We start from the raw sequence: 7070 nt of genomic DNA, 5'->3' as shown, positions 1-7070 counted from the left end.
GCGACACATAGTTAGGCAGACAGTGTAACACATCGAGACGCACAGTTAGGCAGACAGTGTAACACATCGCGACACATAGTTAGGCAGACAGTGTAACACATCGCGACACATAGTTAGGCAGACAGTGTAACACATCGAGACGCAGACAGAGTAACACATCGAGACACATAGTTCGGCAGACAGTGTAACACATCGAGACGCACGGTTAGGCAGACAGTGTAACACATCGAGACACAGACAGAGTAACACATCGAGACGCACGGTTAGGCAGACAGTGTAACACATCGAGACACATAGTTCGGCAGACAGTGTAACACATCGAGACACACAGTTAGGCAGACAGTGTAACACATCGAGACACACAGTTAGGCACACGCGTAGCCAGAGGGCGCGAAACACATTGGAACCCACACCAAGACACCATAGAAACGCACAGCTATTAACACATCGAAACATACGAGACACCTAGCGACAGTGATAACACCATGTGTTCGCAAAAGGATTAGACGTGTCGTGCCTTACCCACAGCATCCATCAATGAAATGGTCGAAGGTCGAGGTCACTGTGCAGCATAACGTACGCAATCCTCTAATTAACGCGTGTCATACTAAACACACCATGTCCAGCAACGTACATCATGTTCAGTATGCCTTAATGGCCCGTCCAGCCAGGATTATCCATCTGTCATGCTTCACGTGAACTGTGTTCCTTTCAATTCACATGGGTTCATTAATAGTGAAGAATATTGAACAATACCCTTTAAACCAAGTATAAATAAAATCGACAAAACACATTTCCATTATTATAAGAAATGAGACATAGTTGTTATTATAACTATTATATTCAGTTAAATATTTATGCTCCGAAGAAACTATTCTTTCTTATTTCATCATTTGTTTTACGTTTTGCAGTATGGTAAGATCAGGGATGTATCATTCACCCTAATAAATAAACAAGAAGCGATAAAACCCTTTCCATATTCATATGAAATCTCTGCTGGTAGCGGAGTTCATGGTACGATTCCGACTTTATCATAAAAGCATGCCACCCGTGAAAATCCGTGGTAGAATAGGTCTACAGCAACCCATGCTTGCCGTCATCGTATCCCAATTGCGTGGATCGATGCTCATGATGTCAATCACAAGATTGTCTTGCTCAGACTTGATAAATTTACAGATAGCTGGAATATTGCCGAGTGCGGCGTTAAACAACAAACAAACAAACATAAAAAGCATGTGTTTGTGAATCACTATCAAATAGTGATGACACCAGATGTTTTACGAAAAGACTATATTGCTATCTAGCTGCCACACATGAAAGTGTAGACTAACATCTAGTCTCTGAAATGAACATATCGTACATAAAAAAACAGTTGTTCAGATATCTTAATAAAAATATAATTAAAAGGAGCCCAGTGACTCTCTTCATTTCCTGATACTGCAGTGATCTAGACTTGCCAGACATTATAGACTTGCATGGGCTGTATTTGATATATATTTGTATCAGGGTCTGTAAGACAGACTAATGAAAGTGTGTCTCGTGTTTATGTTAGCTACAAATTAAAGAAAACAAAGACCCGCGATTCCACGACCGAGGAGCACTATCCCAGATGACCCCAGACCTTTACCAAGCTTGCAGGCAGCTTGTTCCATCGCCATATCGTTCTTTAGGAGTAAGGTACTAAAGCAAGCTGACAATCTGCTTACGTGCCCACAAGGCAATATCTTTACAGTTAGCTGCTAATAAACTAACAATATGCATTGCAGGATCAGCAACGTGGCACGAACTTTCGCACTTCAGGCTCTTGGGTGATATTATTAAGAAATTGGCAAGATTGTGTGTTGATAAGCGATGATGACAGCAAAACTGCAAGGATCGTTGTAACACTTCCTGCTGGTGAAGCCAAGACAATATTTTACTCTCTCAGTTCATTTCGAAAATATAATAATTATAATTCTAATAATTTTATCATTCAGTATTTAGCTTTTTTACCCTATGGTAAATGTCAAGGCATGCATGACGTCACTCTGCTCTTCTCTGCAAGACGAAAATACAGCGTATAGAATGTTTTGTGTCAAGAACAGTCCTCGGCAATCTATGCTTGTCGTAACAGGCAACTAACGGGAGTAAGGGTAAGGCTCGCATGCATGCCATCCTTCCAAATGTGTAGATGTTAATGATGTGGTTGGTGCATGTCATCGTAACCCAATTGCGTAGATAGATGCTCATGATGTCAATCACTGGATTGTCTTGTCCAGACTCGTTTATTTACAGTCCGCCGTCATATAGCTGGAATATTGCTGAGTGTGGCCTTAAATAACAAACAAACAAACAAAATGATGTCAATCACTGGATTGTCTGGTCCATACATGATTATTTATCAACCGCTGTCAAACACTGGATTATTGCTTAGTGTGGCGTTAAACAAAAATGTGTGTCAAATAACGTTTTTATCTTCAATACCCCTCCCAGCTGTTACTTATAGTTTCATGTCACGTTATGTTATTTGAAACTAAAAGCCAAAGGTCCATTTAATGTGTATTTTCTTACTGAAATTTCACTGACAATCGTAGTGTCAAGGTGCAAACTGAAATATCGATTTATTTTTTTCAGACATATCTATTTTTCGGCAGTATTACACATTTTTTTTAATTTCCAATCATGTATCTGATCATACACTCGAGCTTTGCTCCCGAAATAACACTGTTCATTGTAAAATGTAATTTATTCTATGACGTCATAATTGCACAATAGTTTGACGTCATGAACGAACAGGTGTCTCTGTCAAGTTTCCGTCTGGTGTGAAAAAATATATATACAACGTTTTCTGGTCGTTTTTAACCAGATTAAAAACCTCTCGGGTTTCTGTTTATTTTGTCATCAACATGTTACGTGACATTGAAAATATTTTGATGAGTATTATCTGTACATTTTTCGAATCATGTTTATTTTTGTCCTACACGAATAGTCATGAGATACGTCATATATAGTTGAATATCCCTTGTGAAACCAACACATAGATTTTAATGTATTATAATGTTTTACACGTTTCTTTTCAAAAACACATTGCGACTGAAAAAATAGTTGAGATGAAATTGTCGAGATGTTTCAACGCGAATATAGCGTAGTAGATAACCTTCCCCACTAATTATTTTTAAAGCCTTCGAGGTGCGGTCGTATTATTATTATTGTTGTTGTTGTTGTTGTTGTTGTTGTTGTTGTTGTAGCTATTACGGAAGTTACGTTTACATATGTGTGTTTATTTCTTTGATAAATCAAACTGTCATATTTGTAGATTTCAACATAGTCGAGAAGAAACCAGTTCAGGATAACATTTTCACAAATACATCTCTACACGTGTGTATGTTATATTGTTTATAGTTTTGGAGTTTACGTGCATAACTGGCCCAGTGTTATTGCACTATTGTATTGTTTTCACTTTGAGCGGGGTAGCGGGTAAGGATAGACGGGTAGAGTATCGTAAAAATATGGAGGACATTTCCCATTATGTGTGTTGCAGTTCCCATCTTCCCGTGTTTATTCAGGGGAATAATTGACATGCCTTGGCATGTGTTTGTGACGGGTGACACGGGTGGGCAGGATAAGCTCACCTATTCGCGAACACCTGGTGTCGTCACTATTGGATAGTAATCCACACACACATGATTATAATATAGTCAGAATCGTACAACGGACTCTGCTTTTAGCAGAGATTTCTTGTGATTATGGGACTGGTTTTGTCGCTTTTAATTTCTTTAGTGTCTTTAGTGCTTGGTATGAACATGTAACTCCATCTATGATATTCGTTTATATTTGCCTATCAAATATACAAATGAGTATAGTGATAAATGATTTTGATCTGTTTTGGGACGAAATAATTGATTTTGGGGTGTTAGTTTTATATTGCAAGCTAAACAATTTTGGAGACTTTGAACAAAACCAGCATTGTTATTTTCATGTAATCAAAACAGAAAACATATGATACTGCACAGGTGAATAAAAGCTGGAATTTTTTAAGAAGTTGCTTTTACAAAAAGTGCAGGGTTTGGTAAAAGAAAATGGTGTACATTCAACGTGACTTGACATATTCAATCCCTCGTCAATCCTACATGTAAAAGAATGCGTGTATTTATACATTTACGTTAGCCACGCGGAAACCAATTGAACTCCCTTTACAGTTTATCACAAAGTTGAATATAAGAAATATAATCCTATACTTTTTGTTGAAAAAAGTCAGAGAGTGCACGAAGAAGCTGGTCGGCATTTTACCCCATGTGGTTTAAACACGAAGCCAAGATCTGACATGTAATTAAACAAGCTCGCCTTCTAATTATGAAAACTTGTAAGCTGGAGATATGAAAATAATGGAGAGAGGTTGGGTTCATTCAAATGACGATCGGAGAACTTGTCAACTCTAAGTGGCTCAATTTTCTCTCGTGATTGGCGTATGAGACTATATACAACAGCGAATGATTGACATCTTCCGAACGCACGAACCGAGCACGAGAATTTCCCATCGTGCTTTGCATGATGCTCACGATCCAAGCGGGTGGGAGGTGAGCATCTAAGGTCTAATTGGACCAAACGGAGGTCGCGATATAAGACCCCGGATAAAACACGAGATTCGTATTTCGTTACCAAACCCTCACCACTGTTAAATTGGCCCGGGCTGTGATAGGCAATTCCATAGCGCGCATTTGTTTTGCACGTGTTGTAAAGTTTGTTTCCATATAACCTTGTAATTAAATCAATTATGTTATTTACTGTACGTGATAAGAAATATTACTAATCTTCAACGTTGGTGTGTTTGTTTGTGTACATTGTGAATGGATTAGTGAAATAACTTATCTATTTCACATCAGTCGTTAGGTAACGAAATGTTCCCGAAGCAAAGAAATATGTTTTGTCTACAAAAGCATTGGAATGTTGCAAGGAAATTATGCAATTTTACCGTAAAAAATGAATTATTACATTCTATAGTTGTTATAATATGAAACAGTAAATTTATCCCAAAGTCGCAAAATATGATAATAGTAAATTTAATATACTTTCAAGTCAAATTAAATGTATATAATGTTAACTAAATAGTAAAGTGTAATTGGCATTGCAAGGTTGAATTCTATTTCTATCAATAACAAAGCGATAAGTTACCATACTTTCAAATCACACATTGTCATATTTTGCACTGTGAATGCTCCAGTTACGCCATGTTTCAAATGCACGTAAAATTAGTCCACAAATTAACTACAAAAACAAACATAAAAAGTTACACCTTCTTAAAAAATGGAGTAATTGGGGGTTTACCAGAAAACTTAAATATACAACTCCGATAACGGTAAACGATGCCAAAGCCCCGTGATTGAAAAGTTTAAAACAACTATCATTTTATTATGTCAGTTGTTTGAGAAAAGTCCCAATTATCCCGAATACAAGGTACCGCAATCTCTCCATCCTGCTCGCAGAAAACGCCCAAACGTCCGACCCTCAACGAAAAAAATTGCCATCTAATTTGTTCTGCCTCCAACTGAACGTTTCGCTGTACATTAAACCTTCTCTCACTCCCCGTCTCGCAGGTGTAACGCCAGATGTTCACAGCTACTGAACCCTTTGCGATTGTCATAGAGTCAAAAAATCAGTTTACGGAGATATCAAAATATTTTTGTTTACTTGATTGGATTTAGCAATGTTTTTCGAGAACTCTGCTATCGTATCTGCTTACATTAGCAGAAAGTAGCCCGCTCCCCGAACCACACTCGTCTTAAATAAATATACTTTTTCCGGTAAAGATGGAATTTTATTAAGGAACGACAATTTGTGGATTTTAGACGCTCGTAAATATAATTGTTCTTTAGTAAGTTTGTTATACTTGCAGAGTTTAAATAACCCAAACCATATGTTCAACAGATCATCTAATATAAAATAGGGCGATATAGAGGTTGGTAATGCATTGAATGCCTTCAATAGATATTTACTTATATAAACATACTTTACGAATGAAACCATAATTATTAATAATTGCCAAACTTAAATTATAAAGTAAAACGTCAAATAATAAGTAGTATAAATGAGTATCCCTTAACAAGCTACCAATGTACATGTCTAAATATTCAAAGTGGTTTAAGAGGATACATACTAAAGCGTTTTACTAATGATAACATTTACGTTGATTTATTGTTGATGCTGATTCTTACTGTAAATGCTCTTATAACTGACCTCAGCAACGTTAGTGCAAAGATATTCAGTTTCATTTAATCAATTTATTCTTAGAACAAGGGTATTGGAACTGAACATATTTTTTTATCAAATTGAATGTAAAGCAGACATTTCTGAGTACTCTTGTGCCTTCTTATCAGAAACGTCAGTGTTTTTGTAATCTTTCACCGAAGAAAATATTTCTTTAATGTCAGGAACACAGTATAAAAACTAAAAGTAAAATAATTCAAAGCAGCTTTGGGAAGTTTCCTTATTTCAATTTTTTCCCCCAAAATGTGAAATTCGAAAAGTTTGAAACTTTGGTTGAGGCAACTATGGAACAGCTGAAATCTGATCTTATCCCCCACCGTTACTCATAATATCCACTAGGAACAGTGCCCTAACGTGGAAACATGACATTCCCAGCATATCTGCCACTCTTTCAAAAGACAAGGACTTCCAAGAAGCGTTTAGGAAAGCTCTTGTTGTATTCAACAAAGCAAACGCGCTGTTGAACGCCTTGAGGGATTGTGCGAGCGATCTTGCCGCTTCCTTTTGACACTGGGGATCTTTTTGTCAACTCGAAAGCTCAAGAGTCAATTAAAAACGTATCAGAACGATTCCTAAAAAGTCTTTGGTCCAGTTTATGAATATGAACATAATTTCTGCTCAGGACATATACAACCTTGACGAGTGTTGAAGACCATATGTAAGACAGGTTAATGAGAACTGAACAAAGCTGAACCGAACCTGATCATCGAGAGGCACACGTGCTCATCGAGAACTCGACCCCTCCCCTCCAGGTCTTGAGAGACGAGACGCGGCTCAGCCATCTACCTCTTTCCTGAGGGACGGAGGCATGCGTTCGGCAATTTCAT

This window comes from Haliotis rufescens, unplaced genomic scaffold (genome assembly GCF_023055435.1).
Source record: "Haliotis rufescens isolate VD_foot unplaced genomic scaffold, xgHalRufe1.0.p SCAF_3, whole genome shotgun sequence".
In the NCBI taxonomy this organism is placed as follows: Eukaryota; Metazoa; Mollusca; class Gastropoda; order Lepetellida; family Haliotidae; genus Haliotis; species Haliotis rufescens.
Note: the sequence above shows the minus strand (reverse complement) of the source record.